The following is a 27,094-nucleotide window of genomic DNA, read 5'->3' as shown; positions in this document are numbered from 1 at the left end:
CATTGATTTATAAAGACCTGACACTTAATCAACAGTCATTTACAAAACACATTTGACCTGCTAAAATGACACCTAATTACATATTCAAACATCATGGACACAAACAGCCAATAACAACCTCAGGATCTCAAAGTGATATGGCCTGACAATAAAGGATGATACTTTTTAAGCATTCCTCACTTTTCACTTAATTAAATTTACGTTTGATTCTTAAGTACTTTGGGTAAGATACCTCATGTTCACCTTGGTCCCTTAAATGTCATAAATGCAGCACTTTACGCATGATCCCTCTACCATTTTCTGCTTGTTAGAAGCATAAAATTGTGTTTCTACTGAATTTAGTACATATTCCTGTAACATATACAGCACACAGACACTGAGATTGTGTGAAGTACCTGATACAATACGCTTGCCTATCTGTATTTCCTGAGTCTGCAGGTGTCCGTGTTGTGTCAATCATCCCACAAGAGCTAGTTTTATGCTATAAATATACTAAGTGATTAACACACTAATCAATCGCTACATTATTTAGAGATTAAACCTCTGCACATTACAAAGCCATATGCATTCGAACTTTTGAACGTTCAGAACGCAGTTGGTTAGGAGGAGAAGGCAATAGCCAAGAGAGGTGGTATTTTTGTTCCTGGGTATTTACATTGTCTCCCTTCCCCTATTCCTCCACTTACTCCTTTCCCACTTCAGAGGGCTGCCTGCGCTGGGACCTTCCTTCTTTGCCCTAGGTGAAGTTGTAAATATGGCAAAGGATCAGTGCACATTTGCGGCTAATTGCATTGTTTCCTCCTCCTCCTCCTCCTCCTGCTCCTCTCCGGGTTGAGGCCTGTCACTGAGAAGCCGCTTCGCCTTTCTAATCCCCGAGCTGGAGTAAAGGCGCTGGCCGGCGGGCCTGCGCTCTCCACCGGGCCTGGGCCTCCCGGCAGCCCGGGAGGAACCAATCTCCTCCGCCAAACCCGAGCAAGCAGGAAGGGGGGCTGCGAAAAAAACACCTCCGGTTGCCACTTATTCCCCTCTACCCCGGATAACAGCTAATCCCCTCTGCTCCCGGCAGTGCTGGGCCGCCTGGGCTGGGAGGCCCGGCCCGCTGCTCGAGAGGGCAGGGAGGGGAAGGGGAGACAAGGAGGGGGGATTACCTGAGCAAATCGGCGTCTGAATCCAACGAGAATCCGAGAGAGGGGGAGAGAAATCCGCCCCCCTCCCTCCTCAGAGGAGCCGCCGCCGCCGCTGGGCCGCCGCCGCCGCCGCGGAGCAGGAGGAGGAGGGGAGATAATATAACAACAATAATCCGGGCCGGGAGGGGGGCTGGCTCCTCTTCCGTCTCCTCCTCAGTGCAGCGAACATGTAGAGCCGGGGGGTAAGCGGCCGAGACAAATCTCTTCCCCTTGAGCCTGCTTCACAACATCAACACGGGCTGGGCCGGGCCGGGCCGCGCCGAACCGGTTCCGAGACACACTCCGAGCCGCGGGGGAGCAGGGGGGTGGCCGGGGGGGGGGGGGGGGGGCAGCGCTGCCAGGGGGCCTCCGCCGCCGCCGCTCCCTCTGTGTATGCGAGTGCAGGAGGGCGGGGGAGGGGGCAGCCGGGGCACGGTGAGTCGGTACCGAGCGGGGGGGGGGGTAGGGGGAAGAGGAGGAGGAGGAGGAGGAGGAGGAGGGGGAAGGATCCTGTGTGTGTCTCTCTCGCTCCCTCTCAGAACAAAATGCCGACCGGAAGTGCAGCTGCAGGAATGACTCCCTCCACCGGCGCCAAACACCAACAGCCTCCCCCTTCCCTCCGCTGCCGCCTCCTCGCCCGCTCGCTCCCTCGCTCAACCAGCGCCGCTTCCGCCGCCGCCACTGCGCTGCTCGGCCCGGCCCGGCCCGGCCCCGCGCCGCTCCCCTCCCAGCGCCGCCGCAGCTGGAGCGGCTCCCTCCTCCTCCGCCGCCGTCGCGCTTGGCCTGGCCTGGCGGCGGGCACAGCTGAGTCTCCGCTGCGTGGCTCTCTCCCCTTCCCCACCCCTTCAGCTGCCGTCTGAGTTTCTCTTTCTTTTTTTCCCCCCTTCTGGTGCGCGGAACGAGACTGGAGTTTACGCTGAGGCCTGCGCTGAGAGGAAGGCAGCCAGTGATTTGTGAAGATGTGACCCTTGAAAAAACCACACGTTTTAGGTTTTGTTTTTGGCTTCCCTAAGGATGGTGGGGAGGAGGACTGCAAAATGCTGCCTTGCAGGAGGCAGACCTAAAAATGCGCCTTAAAATGAACCCACAAAGGCGGCAGTCCCCCCTCCCGCCCGGGCGGGTGAGATGTGTCAGACCTGGGACACCCGCTGGAGCTACTGTTACCGCTCATGTCCGTCTCTGGGGGTGTAAAGAGGCCATGTCGCAGGAACTGAAACACCCGACGCGGAAACCGCTGCCGGGGCGAGGGATTCCAGGTGGACGTACCGAACTGGAGTGACTTTTAGAAACAGCCTTTTTTGGACGAGCACGGGGGAAAATGCTGATGTTCAGGTGAAGGGTCCTTCGCTGGAGGCTCCCCACTACCACCAGATTTACTGGAAATACTTTAATTGTGGGTTGTGAAGGAGTGTTTGGAGAAAGAGAGAGAATGCCCTAGTCTGAAAGATTTTCTGTTGTTCCTCTGTACAGGTAAAACTGTGATTAATCATAGAACAGGATAATAGTGAAGCATTTATATCCGATTAACTGTGCCTTTCCGTACTCACTTATGTCGTTTTGTTCCTCAGTACTTGGACAAAAATCTCTCGATTTCTAGAGGAAGCCTTGCTTGCCTGTCGACTTCAGGATTCATCCGTACAGTTGGACACAACTGTAAATACCCTGTGACATATAAACACACTCTTTCAGCTCTGGATGGATATTATTTGCACAAAGGGATAATACCTTACACCAGTGCACTTGAATCTTTCAAAGTTTTAGGATTTCCTGAATAATGCTCTGCCTTTAATACAGATTTAAAATGCTTCACTCAAGCTTAAACAATTATTAAATTTATAATGTTGGATGAATCAAAGTTCGTTTTGCAAGTGTATGTGTTTTTTGTTTGAAAGTACAGAAATGAAGATGGCACTGGAGAATATGGTAATTCAGTCCTGGAAATACTAATATATAATGGGTACAGGCTCATTTAAGTTTAATGGAGACAGAGTAAACTGGGCTCTGAAAAAATTGTATTGCATGCCGTTGTTCCAAGTTAATATAAGAGGTCCCAATCCTGTAATTGTTTATGCATTTACAATTTCAAGTTACCCATTTGAAATAAAGGGAAATAATTGGTGTAGTAAATTAAGTGTGTTCCTAAGTCTTTGTGCTTAATTTAATACAGTGCAACTCTGTAACTCGAGGAAAATATTGGACTACCTACTTGGAGCTCACATAGCCATACGTATGTGGACATATATACCTACGAATTCACAGAAAAATGTGATTCTAAAATGACAAAGTTGGCCCAGGAATACTACTTTGATCTCCTTCTGTTACCAATCATTGATAGAGTCCTTCTATGATTTTAGTAATTTATTTATGTAATGATTTTTTTTCTTAATTTGTTACTTAGTGTGTAAATAAAATGTAAATACTGAAGTTTTACCTTTCAAATGCCAAATATGGTTTAGCCATTACAAACATCATGGTAAAACAACACCTATTTGATGACTGTTTCAGTCAGAATTTTTCAGTGAGAATGTCACTGGATCATTCTATGCTTTTAAAATCCTGTTCAACTAAAAGAATTTGTAGAAATGGCTGTTTTGCCTGACTACTCTGTTTTTATTACTTGCACAAGAAAACAACTAATTTAAATCATTAGTTCTTTTAGAAGGTGATGTACACACATGAGCAAATCGTGATTTTTTTTTCCTCAAGGGAAATTAAATATTTTTTATTCCATTAGATATTACTGTAATCCACTTTTTAAAAGGAAAAATCAAATCCTTCAATTGCATTCAGAAATGCAAAGTAGATCCTTGTATTCCTTTTATCTTCAAAGGTCCACTCACTGCAATTTATTGCAGAATGGAGACTCTCAACATTCTTAAAAAATACTTTAGTATACATAGGGTTCATCTCATTATGCCTGAAATGGCCAGAAGAAGGGATAAATCAAGTATTTCAGAATTTTACCTGAAAATGTATTAAGGTACTTTAAACCGTATTTCTGTTCCAGGCCTTAGTCATGGGGTGGAGGTAGTCCTAATCTGTATGGGAGGAGCTATGCAGTCATAGAACCATGACTGGCACGCTAAGGAGCGCATACTGCACTGAACAAAGCTGGTGGCAGTGCCGAGAAAGGCAAAGCTCTGAATTCCCCTGATAAATCCACACCTATATAGTCCTGAAAAGGAACTGCAAGTTTCAGGGTAAAGCTTTAGAACCTAATCCTACTCCCTTTGATGTCAAGGGAGAAAGTGTCTTTTGCCCTAAACAAATGACTGGGCTCCCATAAATCTCAGGTATTTGCACAGTCTGTTATTCTGAGACTCATTTCTTGTTCTTCAAAGAGTATTTTAATGCAACTTTAAAAAGCAGGAGTTAAGGATCTTCATGGAGACAGTACTGTTTTCAAAATGTATTTCTCAAGCAATTTTCACAAAATACATGGTAAGTTGTAGATACCCCTCGCTGCTGTTTACAACTGTGTACCGAGATAAACTTTCTAGATGCAAAGTCAGTATGTGTGTGTACACTGTTGAAAACAGTGAAGAGACCTCTTTACCCTCTTCATTCTGATGTTAACTTCCCGGGAAGCTACATGTCATTATTCAGCTTCATAAATTTTGGACAGCATGTAATACTACAGTGAAAATACACCTGGCACCAATGTTTTCTTAGAGGTTCCTTGTTGTCATTCGATTTTTTTTCTACAGAATGAATGAAAAACGTATTGTGCTTTTCCATTTTTGTCTCTTTAAGGACTGGTATAGCATACAGGTACCCGTCATTTTAAGTTGTTAATGGGATGCACAAACATTGTTACATTTTACCTTTTAGTAAGTTATAGGTAGTATGTATTTCTGGGGAGATTTTTTAAATAAATGTGATGTCTCAGTAAAATAAAAAATAACATTGTATATTTTTTATACTTTTTCAGTAACTGAAAACTTTCCTATAAAATCTTGGAAGCTCATTATCTGAATGTAATACAGTAATGCAGTCATTACCTGTCATCCTAAATTTAAGTATTCAAATTATTTAGAATATGGTGTTAAGGCTGGACTACAACAGCGAGTAGGAAGAATGTAATAATGAATGCCGTATGACAAGTACTATAAAGTTATGTTCTTTGCATTGACTTTAGTTCACAAGAGCAAATAATAGCACCATGTAATTAATTCACTGGCGAATACTCATTGTGAGAAGTAAGCAACCTAAATATCAGATGAGGCCTTCAGTGGTACAAGTAAAATGAAAAGCTAAGGAAGCCTGCAGATTGAGGAATAAAGTATTTGTATAGGTACTTGCTCTAAGCTTACAAATTGGTGACTACTGATTTTTTTTTTTTTCCTGGTAAGCCAGATGGAGGTAATATTTTTTCCTTCTTCTAATTATTTAGCATAATTTACCAACAAGAATTTAATATGAAATGAAATAATACTTTTTCATGTTTCTAAGTGACAAGCTTGCACTATCTCTACCATGTTAAAGAATGTGCTTCTGTTTGTATGAAGGCACGGTATGAACTCTACGCCAGATATATCTTTTAAAATGTATACTTGTAAAAATAAAATTATCTGTGGAGGAAAAATGATGCAAGACAAAGCTCTAGTACTTTCCTTTGAATGTTACAGTCCTTATTATGCAAGGCACTAGGGATTCTGAGTAAAGTTAAAAGATAATGTAAAACATGTAATTTAAACTATGAAACATATGAAACAATAAATACATTATGTAACAGAAAAAGAGGTCAGTGATAGATTACTCTGCTGGACATGTAGACTGTCCCAGTATTGTTACATTAGGACTGTAAGAAAAGACTAAGTAACAGTTGTTTTTGTAGGGAAGATAAATGATCAGTTACACATTGTCACTGAAAGAAATCTGTCTAAAGATGCTTTTTAGGGTCTTTTCTCTGGATTCACCATTGGTGAACTTGAGAAACAAAGCAGGTACCATTCCTTCTATAACCTTTTTAACTCCCCACAGTTCTTTTTCTTCATTTTTCTTTTTTTTGGGGTTTTTTGTTTGTTTGGGTTTTTTTTAATTTGAGCCTTATGTAACTATCCTCTCAAATGTCTTGTTTTGGATAGGCACTAGGAAAACAACTTACTGTCATGTTTTATAACAGTGATACAGAATTGCATGTCAGTTACCTAAGAAATCCTGTGCGATTTCATACATGAGCTGTGAAGGCCACTATGGATTATTTTGAGAGATGAAGATAAAAACATTCGGGCAATATTTTTTTTTTCACTTTTTAAGGTGTAAAAGTAAATCAATACAGCTTCATGGGCCAGCAAGTCAATGTGCACATTCATCTTCTAGCAAAGCACATTAAGTTAAAAATCGGCCTTAAGGACTGTTGTATTCAGCACAAGCTGAAAGACATACTTTTATGGATTAAAGAAATATCATATTGTGCTTAAAATGCTTTGCCACTCTGTTTTTAATGAACTTGTCAATAAAGATTTGACAGAGATATGATTATCTAAATCATGTATTTAAAAGAGCTTCTTGGGCTTCAGCTTTTAAAAACTGCTTTTCTGAAAAAAAGCATAACTTTTCCATTCTTCAGATACTGAAGTGTTAACTATCTTAGCCAAAAGATTCCATGGATACGTATAAACTAACAGGTTAAACATGCCTGGGACTGTTCTCTGGCATCAAGGCTGGTAGCCACATAATGTTTCATGCCTATATTATTAAAACCTTTTACTCTTCAAAACCAGACAGTCACATGCACCATTAGGAATGGCTCCTGACTCACACTAACTCCCAAACTGTGCCCAGGAATTGTTTGGGAAAGTGCTAGCTGGCATGCTTTTAGCCTGTGCCACAGTCTGTTTGAACACTTTAACACACAATTTTTAGACAAATGATTTCCAATGTCTGTGAATGTCCTGTGGTGGTTTCATTTACATTGCATTTTACAGACACACCTAAAGCAGTCTGCTTGGAGTGATTAGCCAAAAGGATGGTAAGAAGGAACTGTGGTACTCCACATACAGATAAATCACATTCACATTTCCAATTAATTCATATTTACAATTAATTCTTGATTGAAGCAATTCATCACCTAATTTCTTATCCAGAAACCTGACAAAAGAAAGTTGGTTGAAATTTGGCTACCAAGTTAGCTATTTGTTCATGTGAAGACATTTTAGAAAGTCCTGTATGGTGGCTAAAACAGCCTTCTAACCTGCAGCAGATGTCCCCTTTTCTTTTAGACATCATGTGGCCCTTATGAAACGGTGTTACAGTGAGAACAGAAACACAAAACACATATTGTACAATAAAATGAAATAAACACAAGTAACTTTTGCACTCCTTTAAATTATGGCTGTTTACATCAATTTGTAATGAAAATAACTTCTAAAGTGTAATTTATTGTTCTTAACATAAGAATGGAGAAGAAGTAAGAATAAATAAAACATCATTGGGTATTTTCTGAATGCTGGGTATTCCTCTTACACCTTCTTTTTTTCAAAAAAAAAAAAAAAAAGATTATTCAATTTTGTAACTGGACACATGCTGGCAATTTGCTTCTCAGTGTGGCCACAAGGACAAACACCAGTTCATCTAGTTTGTCAGCACTTCAGAAGATGTGTGGGTTCTCCATTAGTGAGCCAGAAAGCAGTATTAACTTGTCACATATTTAATTTCTCAGAGACTCACAATGCCATGCATTCTGAAGCACAAAGCTTTTTCAATTTTTTAAAAAATTTTTGACAGGGACAGTAAGTGGTCCAGAAAATTGTTGACCTGGAGAAGCTGCCTAGGCTTTTACAACGCAATTAAATACAAATAAATGTCTCAGCCTAGGTGGTGTAACTCAGTTGCAATAGAAAAAAAAAGATTGAAAGAAGAATATACCTTTTAGGAAAGGTTAGCATTTAATTCTCAAATAGCCATAACTTAAAAATCAAGTCAAATAATCTATGTATTTAAAATGTCCTTTTCGGTATCATGATGCATTTAAATTCTAGTTTTTGATGTTTAAATTTCTGTACTTGTCCTCCCATGGTTTTAAAATATGTACATGACTTCCCTAGGTTCCCTAAATGTAATTCATTGTTGAAGCGAAGAACAGCATAGAAAATCTTGGCCTAAGAGGTATATATTTGGAGAAGTAACAGGATAAGCATGAGCAGTTTAATTCTTAAGAGTTCATAGGTAAGTGGAAATTATTTACAAATCTTGCCTATAATGAAAGAACACTAGTATGCATAGCATTGTTAATTTACATTAATTTATAGTTTTGAATGACTATTGAACATTTTGTAGGTATGCCAACTTTCTCTACTGTATTACCAGTAAAGATTGCATTCAAGTACAATTACTCATATGGAAGATAATATAGTGACTCTCCTGAAGATACTGCAACCTGTATTCCTGTTCTTTTGCTAGTATGTTTTCCATGCAGTGTTCAATTCATTAAGGTGGCCTCTTAATACCGCTGTTAGATAGAACATATTACAGCTAATTGTCATAGACAGTGCTCTTTGCAAGCACTGTAAGAAGTAGTTAAACTTTCTGGAAAAAGAACAGCCTCCAAAAGAACATGGGTACATGTCACCACCCAAACCAAAGACACATGTGGGTCGCACATGTTTTGTTGGATATTTGAGGATAGGCTTGTGTAAGAAAAAAGATGTAAAATGCCATAGAAACAGATGCAGAGAAGACACAAAAAACCCTACACAGGCCTGAACAATCACTGGGAATGTAGCTCTAAGAAAAATGGAGCAGAGAGATTCAAGATGACTATCAACCCAAAAGGACTTGAGACTCTGAGTGAAATTTTCACAAGGCTTCAGAGGAAAAGAACATATGCACAATCTTCATAGAGTGCATCAAAACATCTGATGCCATCATATATTTTTTCTGACAGAGACAATGCACTAGCCATTCCAGTCAAAGCAGGCAAGAATACATTTCCAATTTTAAAGACAGTTGTCTTCTAAATACATCCATAAATTACAATAACCTGGCAGCATTTAAAATATTATTTTTCCTGTCAGTAAAATATATACATATGCACCCTAAAGTATTTTTTATACTTTCATTCACTAGATTTTTTGCTGAGCTTACTCATTACTTTCACACCTTTCATGGTTCCACTGCTGTTTCCCCTCATTTCCAAACTTAAGTCAGTCTTGTGTTTACTCCAGGCTATACCAGTGAACACTCTAGTCTGGTCCAAGTGTTTTTTTCTCCTGCATTTCCTTGGGCAATGTTTATCTTTTCTCTGCCATTAGACTGTGTTTTCCCTAATATTTTGGATTGTTTCCTTCTTACTTGCTCCCAAAGAAAAGAGGCAGCATATAAAAGTCCTTACTTTCCTTCTTTTTCTATTTTGAAAAGTGAGAAAAATGCTTAGTGTTCCTACTCAAAAATGTAACATGGCCTATAGGGGAAGGAGTGTCACATACATATTTTATAGGCTGTCTGTGAAGCTTTATCATGAACATTGTCTTACATAGCATTCTGATGACCACCACAGTGTTATGAAGTTAGTATAAAACTGCATAACTATTGGACATTCAGGATCTATCAAACTGATTATCCTTAGCAGTTACTTACACCTTTTTTCTCCTTCTCACTCCTTTAATAATCTTCCCTCCCATCAATAGAAACAAATGTGTATATTTAAATGAAGATTTTTCTTACCAGGCCTCTACCAGCTTTGCCCTCTTCTAAAAGCAGTTCAGAGATGTCTATATGAGACTTCTTTATGGCTGGTGTTCTTCATGTGTAATAGATATAATTTGTCCAGTTCCCCAAAATTTCATTCAAAATGCTATGTAATGATGCCAAAACGCCTGAAATAGAAAATTTCACATGTAATGTCAGGGAAATTGCAGACAGAGCTGTAATAACCTGGCTATAGGAACACAACTACATGTTTAGGTAGCTATAGAATAGTAGCTAATTATTGCCCTTATTTTTTTTTTTCACCCACAAAAATTTAAAGGACAAGTTCTTAGAAATGTGTATCTGCCAAGCAAAAAGTTATGGTACTATTAATCTAATAGGTTTCTTCCAGCATACATGCTTCCCTTTGATTGCAAAAACATACTGCAACTTTTTCTTAATTAAATGCTATTTTTGGTTATGTGTTGATGCAGAGCTCAAGAAAGGTTCTGGATTGCTAGCTTAGTGCACTTAAGTCCTTATTTAGCCACAAAAACAAACAGCACAGGAACAATGATTAAAGCAAACTTCCTGGTGCTGTTTCATTGGTGCACCCCAGGAGGACCACCATTAAGGTTACAATGTAGTTCACTCTCTGTTAACATCTTTCTCTTGAGCATGTGGACTCTCCATATATACTGTGTTACCACAGTATTACTGCTTATACTGCACCGCTGGTACTTAGGAGTAACTGGATAGAGAAGAAATGTTCTTATTAATCATATAGAACAATATACCACATTAAAAAAAATTAATTTGGCTTCCTAAAGATGATACCCCTCCTGTTCACCTCATTTTATGCTCCTGATTTGTTTATTCTGTGTGGTTTTGGTTTGCTTATAAGTTTCAGAGTTTCTCAGAGGAAGTGGGCTTGGCATTTTATACTTGCCTGGGAAGCACTGTACATCCTTATGATTCTGCAAAAATATTTTTAGTATGATGGAATGCTCTCATGTTTATCACTAATAGCTGCTCTTAAACCAGCTACTTCATGAACACTTTATGAGCCCTCAGTTTCCTTCTGTCTAGGTTCAAAGAATCCAGTTTCTCACTTTCTTGAGAAATTCTTATCATGGGCATCTAAATCAAAGATGCCACAATATAAAGTTAATAGCAAAAAGTACTTTTTATATACACTGACGTTTTAAATCGATCCTGAAGAACACAATCAACATATCCAGAATGCTCCAAAACATCAGTGTAATTAGATCTCTGGAGAAGCCCTCAATGCCTGAGCATGTTCTCCAGAACTGCCTGTGGTGGCTCTGAGCCCTTCAGCGCTCGGTTCTCAAACACTTCGTACGAAATCCGGTCGAGTGACTTGCATTTGTGCTCAGGACTCCCGTTGGTCAAGCCTGTTTGTTACAGCTCTTCTACTGAATAGCTTTTCGCTCAGAACGTCAGATAATATTATTATTTGCACCAAAAAAAGCCACCGGACTCCTGGCTGAGCGGCCCGCCGCGCTTCCCCCGCGGTGGCCGCTTCCCGCGCCTTTGTCACTCCAAACCCCTTCTCCCATAACCGCCCCCGTGCCCTCCCTTTCTTCTCTCCTCCCAGTCCCTTCTGGTAAACGAGGCCTGTTATAAGCAGCCACTGCGCCAGTGAGGACAAAAGCTCTGGCGATGCTGGAAGGAGAAACCAAAGTGCATCTAAAAGCTCCTAAAGCGCCCTGCCAGCCCCAAACACGCTACCGGGGTGTCGCCTCGCCTCCTCCCTCAAACCAGGCTGCGACACCGCCCCGGCTGCTGAGTGGAACTTGCCCGTGCAGGAGAATGGAGAGAGGTGCCCTCAGGATTTTCCCTCAGGTTCACCTCTTTTAATCCATAGATCTCCTCCTCGTCCTTTATAATGACTTCTTGTAGCTCTCCTTTTGAAATTCTGTCATTAATTTTATAGTGAATAATTAACAATACGTAAATTCCCCCCTCCGAGTAATGGAACAGTCCGCTGGGTTCCTCGGCGCCGACGCTCAATTTTTAACTCCTTTTCTGCCAAGTCCCAACCTCCCCTGTAGAAGGCTATGTCTTTCAGAGTCGGATCCTGCCTCAAGGTCTGCCAGGCTTAAACACCACAGCTAGGTCAGGGTTGTAAGAACTGTCTCATATGGACAGTGTGAAATGGGGGAAATGACTACCGACTCTCAAGATTAATTTAATGCCATCAGCTAAAATCATCCAATGTTTCTTCTTCTCATAGAGTTGTGGAAATATGTGACAATGCTTAAATATTGATTGGGTAAACTGATTTTTTCTTTTTTATGTTTTCCAGTGGAGAACTTTGTAGACCCTGCATGGCACCTACCTGCTACCCCAGGTCAGCAATCTCCTCACCCCTGGAGGATGTGGGTTGCCCTCAGTCAGTAGAGAGCGGTTGCTCCTCTCAGCTGAGCCAAGTCGCCTTTCACAAACAACTTTGCTTCTCTTGAGCAGTAACTGCAGACACGGAGTCCTGACCTGAGACGTGGGATCCTGAGCTGCATTTCTCAATTTAAGCACTTTTAAGATGGTATGATTTTGATATACAGTCTTTCCTGGTTGCAGTCACTGGTGAATTGAAGAAAATTGTAGTAAATGCACTTACTTTTAAAATTAATGTAATGTGAGGGGTCATTTAAATAAAATTTCTGTTTCTTCAAATATTCCTCCATTTGTGTATTCCTGCTTCTCAGCGTCAAGTGGAGATTCAATGCCTCCTATCAACTTCATCTCAGTTCTCAGTCTCTTCAGTCTCTTTGTTGTACTGAACACTAGAAACCCCATTTCCCTTCCTCAGATTGTCTCCTGGGTTCACAGCACTGGATCTCTTTGGAGTTTTCCCTGACCTTAACGGCTGCAATTAAATGTTTTTCTTTCAGTATTTTCCATCTTTGACATCTTTTCCAGATCAGGGTTCCTTCTTTGGACCACTCCTTTTCTTTCCATTCTCTTTTATTGTCTAATTCCCACAGGATAATGTTCTGAACCACACTGAACTGTACGGTAAGAGCCATTTACATTTTTTCGGAAGAAAGGGAGGCATATAGCTTAAAGTAAATGCAGAAGAAAATTGTTACTTCAAGTTATTAAGGTTATTAGGCATGTGTTGGTAGTGGGGAACATGTGGAAAGAGTTCTGATGAAGAACTTCTGCAAGAAGTTTGTGTCCTCTAAACTAGTACAGGACAGCTTTTTCCAGAAGCCTCCTAAGTTACATGAATGGATGTATGAATTGCAGCTCATAGACAGCTTAACGCCAAGTGAGATGAGTTACTTCTGCTGGTGTCTGACAATTCATGAATATTGGTATCATATTTCCTATAACAAACTGGGCATTAGAATATTTAAATTTATTACAGCTGTATAACTTCTTGTCTGAAAAGTGTTTTGCGCATTTGGTTTATATTTCAACATTAGGCCTAGTTTTCTAATCTGGAAAGTACACATGGTGTACAACTGCAACACCAACCCTTAAAAGTAAAAAGAGAAGGAAAACATTTTGCAAAATAACAACAATAAATTGCAAGATTTTGTTTAATACAATACATATGAGAAAGGTCTGCTTTTGCTTAGAGAACTTCTGCAAGTTTCAGAAAAAAGGGTAAACTAGGGTACTGTATTCACACAGTGAATTTTGTTGTTTGCTTCTTTTCAGTCAAATGTACAGCTGTCCTTTTCATGTGAGGAAGTGTTGGGAGCATTGGAAACTTCTGAAGTGGTGGTTGATTCCGTTGACCTCCTGATCCCCTCTACAGTTAGACTCCAGAAAGGACCTCTTTACTCTCACACTACAGCCTCACAGATGGCTTTGGCATTTGGGTTTTTTTAATTAAAATGCACAGCTTGTTTTTCTTCCTTCAGAAACAAACAAGGAGATAATATAAAACTTTTGTTTCTACAATGGGTTCAGTCTTTTAAAACACCCATAGACCTGTCCTTGTAGAAGGAACCTTGACCGTCTTAAGGTTGTCCACACCAGTGCTTTTTTGCAGTGCTTTAAACTGAACGTCCCTCATAGTATCTGTCAGCTTCTGTCTAGTTTTCATGTCAAGAAATTTAGCATTAGGATTATATTTACAAGAAATGTGTTTAGGTATGAAAATACATAGCTGGGTCAGAAAAAGAACCCTAACTCTATATGGCCATGTGAAGAGGGAAATGACACCCTTTAATGGTTGAAATCTGGTTTGGAAGCATGTACACTAAAATACCCATCTCAGTGAAATTTTCTGAAAAATTACGATGTCCCTCTAATGTCCCTGAAAATATCAATATAGCTTTTAAACTTTAGCCCTGTTTGACATAAAATTTGTCCTGGAACCAAATTTTTCCTTTACCACTTTGTTAGTTACTGCTCTGAAGTTGCAAAAAATGAAGTTTTAGAAGTCTTCCTCTATTCTTTGAATTTTTACCCCAAAGGCATGTTTTTCCATTAGTGTCTTCTTCTCATCCTTGTTTCAGGGGTTGAGTAAATTATGTCTGGTTTATTTCCCTAAAATAATCATGTCAGTTTTGTTGCTCATTAATTTACAAGAAACCCGTTATTTGTAGTGAATGTTTCCTCCAAGTAACAGTGAGGGAACAGTTTCTAATTTTTAACCTCCAAGCATGGAATTTATGGCAAAAATACACTGTTTCGGTCCAGAATGGTAAAAAGAAAGGTGATGTAATCAGAGCTGTTGTACTGGTATTTTTGAATATCTCTGATGTATCGTTCAGTTTGATCTCCCGTCTGGCAGTTAGCTGATCTCTGGACATAAAGCTTCAGATAAAGCTGAAAACTCGACCTCCATCAGCGGCGGATTCCTGCCGACGAGGCTCAGCCACGTCACGTGCGCGCGCGCGGGCCGGCGGGAAGTGCCGGCACCGGCGCGTGCGGGCGGGGGCTGCGCGCAGCCGCAGAGGCCGTCGAGCGGCGGCGGTAAGGCCGGGACGGGCGGCCCCGGGCGGCCCCCCTGCTCCCCGCCTGCTCCCCGCTGGATGGCGGTAGAGGAACGGCGCCCGCTCGCCGGTGTGCTCCGCTGCAGGGGAGTCTCCCGCGGGGTGAGGAACGGGCGCCCCTTCTCCCTCATGCCGGCTCTCTCCGATGTGAGCGAACAACTAAAAGTGGTTTCAGACAAACTCCCGTTTTGTAGAAGGCGCGGTCTGTGATGCGATTGTAGAGAAGGGTGAGCTTTACCAAGAGAGAGGAGGTATTTGAGTCTGAGTAACTAATGTGTAAATAGGCGTGGTGATAACACTAATATGCAAAACTTATTAGGACACTTTGGAGGAAGATCTATTTTAGAAATTTGACATTCTAAATGGCACCAGTCATAATCTTTTGCCTAACTCAGAATGGCTCAATTCAGGACAGCTATCAATCCATACGGCATGAATGATTCTGTGTAAGGCCTTAATTATATCAGAGTGCTGTGTGTGGAACTGCTTTTCATACAGAGACTTGAGTATGTGAAGACAACAGTAAAAGTTGGAGCTATGAATATATTTAGAAAGGCACTTGTATCAGAAATACATCATATAAATGTTAGGCAACTGGGCATTACAGAGCTGTGGGAAAGTAACGGTACATATGGAAAGTAACCGCTAACAATTCAAAGTCTCACACTTCTTTCTCACATGTGGAACTTCAGTTCCTTTAAACAGGCAAAAATCCTCTTCTCTTGAACACTTTCTAAGCGTGGGCTGCTTACAAAAGATTTACTCCACAGCTCTTACTCCCCATTAGGTTTCCTGCTTTTTTCTGTGATCCTTTACGTGTTACCTAAGTGCTTATTCTCAAGGCCTGGCACTTCTGAAACAGTGTCGGTTTTCTGAGATGCAGACTACACCCATGAAAATATAGGAGCGTTGAATAATAAAATTAGTTTGAAAAGCTTGGGTTTGGGGCCAGAAAGAGAATCTTGCATCTAAGTAAATCAGCTAAGTAGAAGAGAAATCTATTTACAGGTTGAAATGGAGAACTTCTTATAGTCAATATTGTCTCTGACACAAGGATATCATTCATAATATTTTCTAAAAAAATTAATCTGAGAAATTTTACAAGCCACTGGCGAGAACATTTGAGATGCTATGCTGCTGTAGTTCAGTGCCTCTAAAACAGGGAGTCAGGTTTTATTCCTACTTTGACTTGCTCTGATTGAAAAAGAAATCTGAATCCTGTAAACCAAATGATGGATACATTAGTTTCCCTTCCTGTCCTATAAGGCCTCATGAATAGCTAATATTTTTGCTGTCAAATCTGTGTTTATATAATATTTATGTTTATAATATTGCTTGTGACAAGTATATACTAAATTAATAAACCAGTTTAAGCCTGAATTGAATATTTTAATGAATAAACAACAGATGACACTGAACTCAACATGCTGTACAAATTCAAAAAATTATCAGTGGAGAGAAAACTACAATTAAATATCTGCTACAAAGTTAGTATTTTTGTGCTATTATAATCACAAATAGGAAAGACTTTTGTTTAGATAGAAGAACAGATTTTGTAATATTTTAGTTTTCATTATCGTGCCTACAGAAAAGTTAAAAACATCTGAAAAGATTTCACAGAAAATTTTACACTTTCAGCATACAGCTGTCTGAAACTCAGTGGGTTTATTATTCTAGAATTAGGTATACACAGAAAATTACTGCTATTTTAATTAATGTTTTCTATAGATAACACTATCTGTTACTCTAAACCAGATTTTAAAGGGTTTGTAATCATTAGTAAGAAGTTTTTACAGAGAGGCTAAGTGAATTGCTCACAGTGATTAAACTAACAAAAAAAAGCTTCACTCCCTGAAAAATTTAAATTGGGCTTTGCAGTTTTCCTTGTCAGCATACAGTTTTATTTTCTGAAATTCTAGCAATTGTTGAAAACATCCTGGTACAAGTTGTTGCTATGAGAAATAGGCAGTAAGTGAGACATTTTAGGAAAGAAGAGATTTTCCAGTATGGATTGTTTTGTTATCCGTATAGTTATTAACATCAGGTACCAACACATCTTCTCTGAACCTTACCAGTTCAGACCTTCCTTTTGACTTTCTTGAGAGGTACCTTGATGCTACCCTTCATCCTGGCCTACTGTATCTCTTAAGATTGTTAAAATGTTCTCTTCAACAACATTGATAATTGTTATCTCATCTCTGCAGGCAGTCTTCTAGAGAAATCGAGAAATCTATAAGCATTTTTCTCTACTAGTATTGCCCTGAGTAGGACCAGATGACATGGTGATAACATCTCCATCCTGACTACACTGTAGCCTCCACTGTTGTAAACACCAATAGAGTTGCATTAGTGAATGGAAAACAAACAAACAAACAATCCCATGCAGATATTTCTTTAAGTTTGTGGCATGTATTTGCTGGTATTTCTACATACAATTTAATTTTCCTTTTTACCTTGACTGATACAAGTGGTTGGGCATCAGCTACTGCAGAATTATCCTGTCCACCTTATTACTCTGGGAACATTTATATTTTAACACGTATTTTCTAATGCCCTACTAAGTTCCCACAGTCTGTTTCTAATCCAAAGTTGCTGTCTTAATTTTTACAACTTACTGTAGCCTTGCATTTGAAAAAGAGCATTTCAAGAGACAGCTAGAAACCCCACATTAAAAAAATACAGGTAAAATTAATGTTCCACAGTCTCATCACTGAAGTAAATGATTTTTTGAACCACAGTTTTAGACGTCAGATTTCCAAATTTGAAACAGACGGATTTAACATGGCAAAAAAAAATGGAAAACTAAAGTGTGCAGCAGATAGGTTAACAAACTGGTAAAGAAACAACATTAAAAAAGTAGTCAGTGTTGAGCAAAGAACTGATTTTTCTGTCTTTTAATTACGTATGTCACCTGCTGCCAAATTTGGGCTTGTGCCGGGAGCTAGCTGACATTAGAAAGTATGTTTAGTATAATGTAAGAAAGGGTATAGGAGCATTCTGCTATTGAGAGTGAGGGAGAGTCGGATCTGGGAAGATCACATGTAATAGAAAAATTAAGAGCTGAGATATACCTAGAGTGGTTCCAAAGATTTGTGAAATGCGATTTGCCTCTAAAAAGCCAGGTTCACACTTCCCTCTCTACAAGTATTTATCCATGTGTCCATTGTTTGTATGTTTTAGTATTTTTTCTACCAGTTTCCCTGCAGTTAACGTCGAGGCTGTAGTTCTGGGTATACTGGGCAAATTGTTAATAACAATAATTTTATTTGATGATGATTATGTTGTGATATGGGAATTACGGGAATTTTACAAGGTGAAAAAAGAAAAATTATTTAGAATTTTATCTTGAAATAAAGCAGATAAACGTTTCAATTAAAGTGATGAAAATAATGGCTTTACACAATATTTTACAAAAAATGTACTGAGAACCAAGCCTTAGTCAACTGCTTTTAGTGTCAAACTTACTAATTGACATGACATTTAAAATTGTGGTTATCTATCGTAACAGATAGGAATACTGCCATTCAGGACTAATAATTAATTTATTTTCTCCTGCAATGTGATTTAAGTCCTGATTTTTAAGCCTGGCAAATGTGAATTGTGCTTTCTTAATGTATTCTTACAAATTCCATAAATATGACTATGAATTAATTATTCTCATACTGTGTCTATTCTGTTTTACATCTAGCTATTTGCATGAACGAACAACGCCCCTATCATGTTTCTCTTTTAAGTAGACTCAGTACATGCCATTGCACATGTAATAATTTTTTAGATCAATTCATAGAATCTGATAATCTATTGGTTATACAGTGTTTTCAGTAATAAACACACAGATATTCTTTATTTCCATTTTGAACCAAATCACTTATTTACTAGTACTTTTGGGTAGCCTTGACATACTGAATTTTTCCATTAAAAAAGACTAAGTGGATTACGCTGCAGCTAGAGGTGTCTGTAAAATAACTGTGTTGTAACCTCTCCATGATACTGCTGAACTGGCCACTGGAGAAAGGACATCCCTTGTTTCAGACCCAGTCACTGTTTGTTATACAGTGTTACTGTAAAGCTTGGAATTTTCTTCCCAACAGCATTTTGGCTTGGGCAGTTTCAAGTATCTGGGAGCTACATAATATTGGATTTCTGGTTAGAAACATTCAACTTTGTGAATGAAAGCCATATTCATACTACAGTGATTCACACGTGTCTGATTTTCAACCCTTTGTGTGCCTTCCAGTCCTTTAACATGAGTTTACACTCTGTCCTTTCAGTGCTTCTTGCTGCTGTTGGCACTGTTGACTTCTCTTTCTTAACTCCTGGGATCTGGCTCATTTATCCATTTCATCTCAGCTGATTTCCAGTTTTCTAGGCTGAAGTATGGAATCTGTTTTCTAATCCTCATTCTTGATTGTTAAAAAATCTAGTGAGTTTATATGAAAGAGAATATACATGTTGTAGTCTATAATAGTTACTTAGTACAGAATGCCAGTAATCTTTACTGACAAATATGAGGATCAGAAAATAACCCCCTCATCCAAAATAGCTTTTAGTTTAGATAAACAGCCAAGGGAAGAGGGACTAAATGAGAAAGAACAGGGAAGTAGAACAACTGAGCAGTTCAGTTCAATTCTTATCTTCTTCCTTATTTTTCTTTTTTTTTTTTTTCCTTAGAGTTTTAAAAATGCAGAGTATTTCGTTTTCTCTTACTAGTTTGTGAACATCTCATTGTGAGGGGATCTGACATCTTCGGGCCTTTAAGGCCCACATAAGGGTATGAAAGAGGAAAAAAATCCTCTTTTTTTTCTTTCTATTAGAGAATTTAAAAGATTTGTGTAGCAAAAGAAAAGCAAATGTATTTAGCAAGTTATTATTTTGATTTTGGAGGATTAATCTATAGATGTTAGTACCCCAGACAAATCTTATTTCTACAGACTATTATATATATTTATATAAATAATAATAATAAATATTCTATGAATATATTATATAAATATATATGAATATATATTTAAACTTGAGAGTGGATCAACAGTTACTTTTGAGTTCACTGAGATTTCCATTTTTTCAAAGAAACATACTTTTTCAAATAAATTTTTTTAAGATTTATGTACACTCCTAAATTGTGTCAGTTTCTGCTAATATAATTTAGAGCAGATGTATTTTGGTAATAGAAAAGTGTCACAGGAGAGGGTAAATACAGTTTACAATTGTCTTAAAGGATCATTTAGAGTCTGTGCTATGCCCCAGATGGATAAGACTGCAGATACTACGTCCATAGCCAGGACATATCCAAAGGTGTTTCTATTTAGGGTTGCTTTCATACCACGACTCTTGTTTAATTACATCAAAATGATGAAGAAAGCTTCCCCCAGTAGAATCTCAGGGAAGGTTAATGGTGCAAATACTGCCTGCTCTTCTGCAAAGATGAATCACTCAGTGAGCATAGTACAGTCTCAGCTGGAGCAAAGAAGTTTAATTTGCATGCTGCATGTCTGCAGTGATGGAACAGCCGTCAGAGTTTGGAAGAACAATGTGGTATGTCTTTTACCCAGGAAAAAGCTCACTTGAAAATTGTATTATTATGTTTTAGTAGCTGCTGTGGAGAAAGAGCTTGTTATCATATAACATACTGCTTTAATTTCCATTTCACTGACTAAGTGCATATCCTGATAGGGAATCTTACAGGTTGACATGTACATTTTCAGATAAATTTTTTGCTAAAAGTACTGCAACCATTTCATTTTCCTAAGTTTCCCTAGGACTCTGAGTAACTATTGCTTCAGACCTAACAGATGTACTGTGCTATTATTACCAAATCATATTTACCTCTTAGAATGTTCATAAAAGATTCATTGAACAAGACATAAAAATAAATACAGTAAAATGAACAATATGTTAAAATAGCATTCAAATTAAGGTACACTTTCCACAAAAAATACATGCTAAATTATATTACTTAAATAACTCACTAAAACAGTAATTAAAGGAACCCTCAAAAAGAAACAATGGACTTAAAAGGTTTTCTTGCTGAGCTGTAAATGATCTTAAGGGGAATCAAATGAAAGTGTAATGAGGCTTTTGAAATTGTACCAGATAGTCCATTCATTGTTGCTAATATATTTTAGAATTACAGGTCTATGAAACATCTTCAAAATATTTTTTTTCCTAAGGTAAAAACTTCATAATAATACAAATATATTCTGGTGCTGGGATAGGTATTTGGTGATAGGCTGATAATGACATCACCATAGCTTCACATCTTCCCGGCATTACTGAGCTGTTGAAAAATTTTGCATCAAAGCTTTGCATCAGACATTTTCTCATGTTAAAAAAGTTCTATTACTTTTAAGATTATTATTTTTTTTAAATGTGGATTATTTGTTTTAGTGTTATGAGTTTTCTGGGTTTAAAAAACATGCTAACATTTTGCACTGTTTGGAAACCTAGCCAGTAAAGCATGCATTTGTGCAGCAAGAACAAAAACAAATTAAGCAGATAAAAACTAACTGTCCAAGATTAATTAAATTCAATTTAATACAAATAGGCCTGAGATTATATTTTATTTACAAACCACCACATTAAGTCATTTCTTCTAGTATGATACACTTACGCAAAAAGTTTCAAAATAAAGAGCTGGAAATCTTATTACCTAATCAAGATTATGATCTGTTTGGCCTCTCAGTAACTTGGATAAGTCTCATGACTGAAATATGGATGTATAATGTTAAACCTTGTTAGGAAGGACAGACGAAAAGAGAGGAGTAAGATATTACTCCGTATATTGAGGCATACATACTTGCTCTGAAAGGCAGAATCTGTCAGGAGATAAACCTGTTAATGTCCATAGTGGCAATAAAAGAGAAAAATTAACAAAGGTACTTTCATGGTTAGTCAAATATAAAACATCAATCCAAAGTGATGAGGTAGATGAAATAATTTCAGACTAGGCTGAACTTTGGTAAAAGTACAGCATGAAGCAGGATACAAAGTATGAACAAGTTCTTGGAACACATTGACCAAATTTTTTATTGAGACAGTAAAAAGAAAAACAGAATGAAGAGTATCTGACAATGAAATCATGGGTATAGAGTTGTTTGAGAATTTGAAGGTAAAAAGCAACATTGGTGATTGTGGTAATGAAATTTTAGAATTCATGATTCCTAGGAAGAGAATAAAAATATTAGTAAACAAAATCCCATAGAAAAGGATTCTAATGGAAAAAAGAGCTCAGAAAGGCCAGTGGATACTTAGAAAAAAAAATACTAAGGGCATAAATGAGAAATATTTCAAAGTGAAGGAGGTTGGAATTCTAAAATGCGGGTGGAGAATGACAAATTTGTAAAGAAAGATCAGGGAGTACTAGTAGCTATCCGGAATATGTCAGCACTATCGGGCTACTGTCCAATAATCGAGCATAATTTTTAGAAGCTTAAATAACTATCATCAATAAGGTATATGAAGTAATATAGTCACTGTATTTGAAACTGCTAAAGCCTAAACTGGAGTATTTTGTTCAGTTTTTGATCACTGTATTTCAAGAAAGTTTTGGACAACTGGAGAAAACCTACAAAGGATCGATGAGAATAACCTGATGGAAAACATGACCCACCTAACAACTTCAAATGAATTCAGGCTCTTCAGCCAAAGGAAAGAAGGCTTGAGGAAGCTCTCAGAACTGTTTTCAAATATGCAAAGGGTATCTGAAATCGGCAAGGGCAACAACAGTGTTTGCACTGGATGGGACAAGAAATAATGGCTCGGTTTGCAGGAAGGAAAATTTACATTAAGCATTAGAGAGGAAAAAAAAGTCAATATTTTCACACTCAGGTAGTTAAATACTGAAGTAGATGGCCTGGACAGATTGTAGAGTCTTTGTCACTGAACGTTTAAGGATGGGTGCTGTGAATAATTTAGACCTTGTCTTTGGGCAAGAGAATGGACTAAATGAGTTTCCTTTCAATTCTTTATGATTTTTAGATTTTATATCTACTTTACAAAATGAAGTCAGCTGTGGGAAGAAGGTACAGAATAGTGGCAAAGTAAATAAACATAGCTTTTATCTGAATGATTGTCTTCTATAGATGCAGGTAGAGATTTGCATTGTGATTTTTAAAAGTGGAAGACCTGCATTTTTAGATTCCAGATTGAATGTAAGTTTGCAACAAAGAATATAAAGAGATTTCATCTCTCTAATGAGACACTGATGATGAACATATTTTTTTGGTAATAATTCATTGTATTCTGGAGCTAATGGGATTTGTGCCCATGTGAATGTATTTCCTGTAGATCCACAGTAATATAAGGAAGGTAGAGCCAAAATTCTTTCTCAAGGAAGACTGATTTGATCTAATCTTTTGATTTAAACCTTTCAGATTATACCTATCGTGAAATAATTTATTTCTAATGAATCTGCATTAGGCAATATCTGTAGAGCATTACTTGTAAATGTGGTCCCTAGCCACTGCAGTGGATGTCTTGAGGCTGGTCTTGACTGTGGTACTACGTTAAAAATATTAAACTACATTAAATTAATTTAAAGTATGGAGCTGCAGTCAAGAACCTCTTTAGCCATTAACACTATGCACATTAGTGAATAATAAATTTTATTGGAGTTTAACTTTTTATTGTTTGGGGTTTTTTTTCCACAGACTACAACAACTCCTAGACACGATACAAGTCTTTCTCAGGTTGAAAACAGTAAGGAGTTTGCTATCAAAAATGGCTTTTGATTAATTGATACTTTCTGCTTTGTTATTATATTTATTATTCATGAGCTACATTTCAGATGCTATAAAAGTGGTGTGATAGCTGTAACGGTTTTAGGATTAATCAAAGCTGAAATTGTCCAAGTTAACCAGGGGTTGTATATTTTAAATCCAGTTGGTGATGATGATGACTTTCCTGCATAAGCATTGTAAGTAGCTCCCAATTAGTCTGCTTTCTTTTCTTGTGTGTGTTTGGTGTATTCTATTTCAAATAATGCATTCCAGTGCCTTCTCTGTTTTAGTCAAGGTATGTATTATGGTTGTGGTATAGTTTTGCCCTGTGTGTTTGATGCATTTGCTTGATGAATCATTCAGGGATGATGAAGGGCCTGAGCTAAAATCCAATACTGTCAGTAAAAATTTCCTACACACTTAAAAAAAGATAGAGTTGGACTCTAAAGAAGTTAGCATGGCTTTCATGAGCAGCTTTTATTCCAACAAGCTATTACAATTTTGCTCTTACGTTGTATATAACACAGCTGTTGTAAGTTTATGGTATTAGGAAAGACAAAGAGTATACGGCTGATCTCCAGAATGGAAATCCACTTTTTTCAAGTGCATGACTTTTATTTATGCTGTTTAGCTTTTTCCAAGGAAGGGTAACCTTAACGGAAATGCAGACTAATCTGATTTTATTTCTTTGTATATTTGGTACAGGGTTTTGTGCGTATGGTGACCAGTTGAAGCAAATAACTAAGTAGCTATATTTAACTTATTTTGTATTTTACTTTTCACAAAGGTAGAGGATGCATCATGAAGAAGTACAGGGAGAAATATTTTCTAGAGAATTACATAGCTACTCAGTTCCATTTCATTTTCCAAAGTGAAAAAAATGGACACTATTCTCATGCAGCTTTTAATTATTGCAGTAAAAACGACGACTGCCTGTCATCTGGGGGTTTTATTACTAGCACCTCCCCTGCTCCACTGGATTACAAATGTATAGGAAGTCTGATTTCAGTCTTCACCCCCACAACATTCACAGTCTCTTCTGCCCAACAAGCATCTACTCCTTTCAGGCAGCATCCGTTTTCTTTCTCTCCTCTTGTTCCTGTGAATGGGAAAAACTCTTGTGACAAAAATAATGAAGACATTTGTTTCACTATTTTTTTCCAGATCTTTTCCCATGGTGCTTATAATGACTATACTGTGCTTATTTTTAACAACAGTTATATGTATAATTTTGCATAACTTCCTTGTTTAGCTGCTACTTTGGTGTCCCTGTCCTTGCACCAACCTTATCTATTTAATTTCCTTGTATTTGAAGGTGATACTGTAATCTTTTTGAAACAGATAATGTCTTTATTTTTGCTTATTATTTAGGACCATGATCAAGAAAGTTGGGTGGTAGATAACGGAGAGAGTAACAGTAGACAGGAGAGGAGACATCTTGTTGGTTTCAGTAGGACTTCAAATCACACCTTACATAATTTGAGTATCTGGTCAGAGAACTTACCTAATCATGATCTTTTTGCGGCATCTTCAGTGTCGTTCCAGGGATAAAGTTAGCAAGTTTGGGTGCACTGGCACTTAGTTAAATTTGATTCAAATTGATATGTAAGTCTTAAGCTTGCATATAAAAAGAATTATTTTCTCTGTAGAAAAGTGACACACATTTAAAAGTAAACCTTGGTAAACCTTACCATGTTTTATTTCACCTCATCATCTCCTGATTTTCTCAGTGTCCACAATGCCTTTCCTTTAAGATGGTGTTTCTTCAAAAAATTGCTTTCTACAACACTATTTATCATTACACCATGGTATTGGTTGAGTATTTGCTTAGCATCATCAAATTAATTAAAAGTGCACCTTCATTAGTTTTGAAGCAACTATCTCAATTAGCTTTGGTCTGCATTGCAAAACAGTCTCAGAGAAAGCTGAACCAGGATGCACATGCTAGTGCACCTAAGGCAGTCTAACCGCTAGTAGTCATTCAGTCCATGGGACTGAGTCCTGCAGCCCAGTCAGAAAGGATGCTGGTCCTCAGCGCCGACAATTTCACAATTCCTGTTGCCCTGTGCTACTTGCTAACACAGACAGCACTTGTTTCATTCTTTGAAATGTTTGTATTTGAGGGAATTGTTACTGTTGGATGTAAGCAACTGTCACAGTAGTTCATGAAAAATTGGGTTCTCTTGTAAAGATAGACAAAAGGAAAACTGTACTTTAGAAAATGCCTGAATCAGAAGTTGTGGTAATTAATCTTCTTTTTTTTTTCCCTAATGCTGTTAAAATTCATTTAATGATACTTAAGTGATGTTATACTTTGCTTGAAAGTATTATTCCAACATTTTCCTGTTCATATTTGCAATAATTGTGGCTACTTTGAGAAAAAAGGTGTGACAGGGAGTCGCTAAGGAAGAAGAGACTGGAAGGCTGTGAGCTGAGGGGAGGAAATTATTTGGCTCTCAAATTCTTTGTGTTCCATAGGTCTATACCCTCAAGTTTGTAGCTCATGCAAGATCAATTAATTTTCACTGTAAAACTTCAGCACTTTCATCACCTCATCACATTTAAAATATTAATTCCACCAGTACCTGACAGTCATCCAATCAAAAGCTGGACAGCTTGACCTAATGTACTTTCTCATGTAATCTTATGATAAAGATAAAAGAGTGAGAGTGAAAATATATCCTTTTCTTTCCCACAATTTATAAAAAATACGTAAATTTTTGCTTGCAGTGGTGGGTGATTCAGTTGATACCTCCGTATTTCATAAGAGAGATGTAAATATGTGCTCTTTGTACATAACCATTCCAGTTAAATACAGTTTATAATTTTTTAATCCCTATTGCTTTTTCTGTTTACTATATGATGAAGGGTTTTGCTAATAAGTGCTTCAGAAATTAAGGTTCTGATCTCTCATATCCCTGCTCTCACTCGTCTGTGATATATTGATGATACTTTTGAAACATCAAGTACCCCAAAAGTTCTGTCATTCAGCATGTCCATTGTGTCCATTTGTTTATTTTTCCTCAGGACTACAGCTTAAATCTGTGGATTCATATTGCTTCCACTTCTGCTGCAGTCCTTATTCATGCCATGACTATTTCCTATTGTCCACGTTGCATTTCTTCCTTTAAAACAGTCCTTAAAAAAAGGTCTTCCTAAATTTTGGGAAACAAGCTGCTTAACTACTTTGGGAGACTGATCATATTAGTTTATTTAATCCTGTTGTATTTTTGTAGAGTACAATTTTTTTTGAATCTGTATAACAATACCCTCCCTTGGTCCAATTTTTATATCCATCTCTTATTTTAATTCCCTCGGCTGTTCTGACCTTGTCCTTTTCTTAGTGATTCTTGCAGCTGTGAGAGAGATGTCACTAGTGACAGTGCTTTGTCCCCAGGAAGCTAAATTTTTGGATCTCACTTTAAAACCCTTTCCTTATTGTTTCATAATATTATACATAATATAACTATTACAAAACAGCAGGGAGTGGATGAAGACTATACTGTATTACAAAGTGGAATTCAGTGCTTGAACACATAGAAAGATTACATTATCTGTTGAAAAAATCAGATTTTTTTTTAATTGGACATCCCCTGCCAGCACT

General features: G+C 38.0%; 1 protein-coding gene and 1 long non-coding RNA gene across 7 annotated transcripts in view; one reads left to right on the top strand and one right to left on the bottom strand.

The window, feature by feature from the left end:
- NIPBL (NIPBL cohesin loading factor) overlaps positions 1-1,305 on the bottom strand; it is a 169,741-nt gene extending 168,436 nt beyond the window's left edge. For all 6 annotated transcript variants that reach the window (XM_074812998.1, XM_074812999.1, XM_074813006.1 and 3 more), the window contains exon 1: positions 1,149-1,305. The gene's annotated coding sequence lies outside the window, so the exon portion shown is untranslated. The remainder of the gene's footprint in view (positions 1-1,148) is intronic.
- On the top strand, positions 1,232-3,293 carry LOC141918471 (uncharacterized). Its single transcript, XR_012621686.1, has 2 exons — positions 1,232-1,369; positions 1,706-3,293. It is a non-coding gene; the product is annotated as an uncharacterized LOC141918471 (long non-coding RNA).
- Positions 3,294-27,094: the final 23,801 nt, after the last annotated feature.

Source organism: Strix aluco, chromosome Z (assembly GCF_031877795.1).
Source record: "Strix aluco isolate bStrAlu1 chromosome Z, bStrAlu1.hap1, whole genome shotgun sequence".
Taxonomy (NCBI): domain Eukaryota; kingdom Metazoa; phylum Chordata; class Aves; order Strigiformes; family Strigidae; genus Strix; species Strix aluco.
This window is presented reverse-complemented; position numbering and strand designations above follow the sequence as displayed.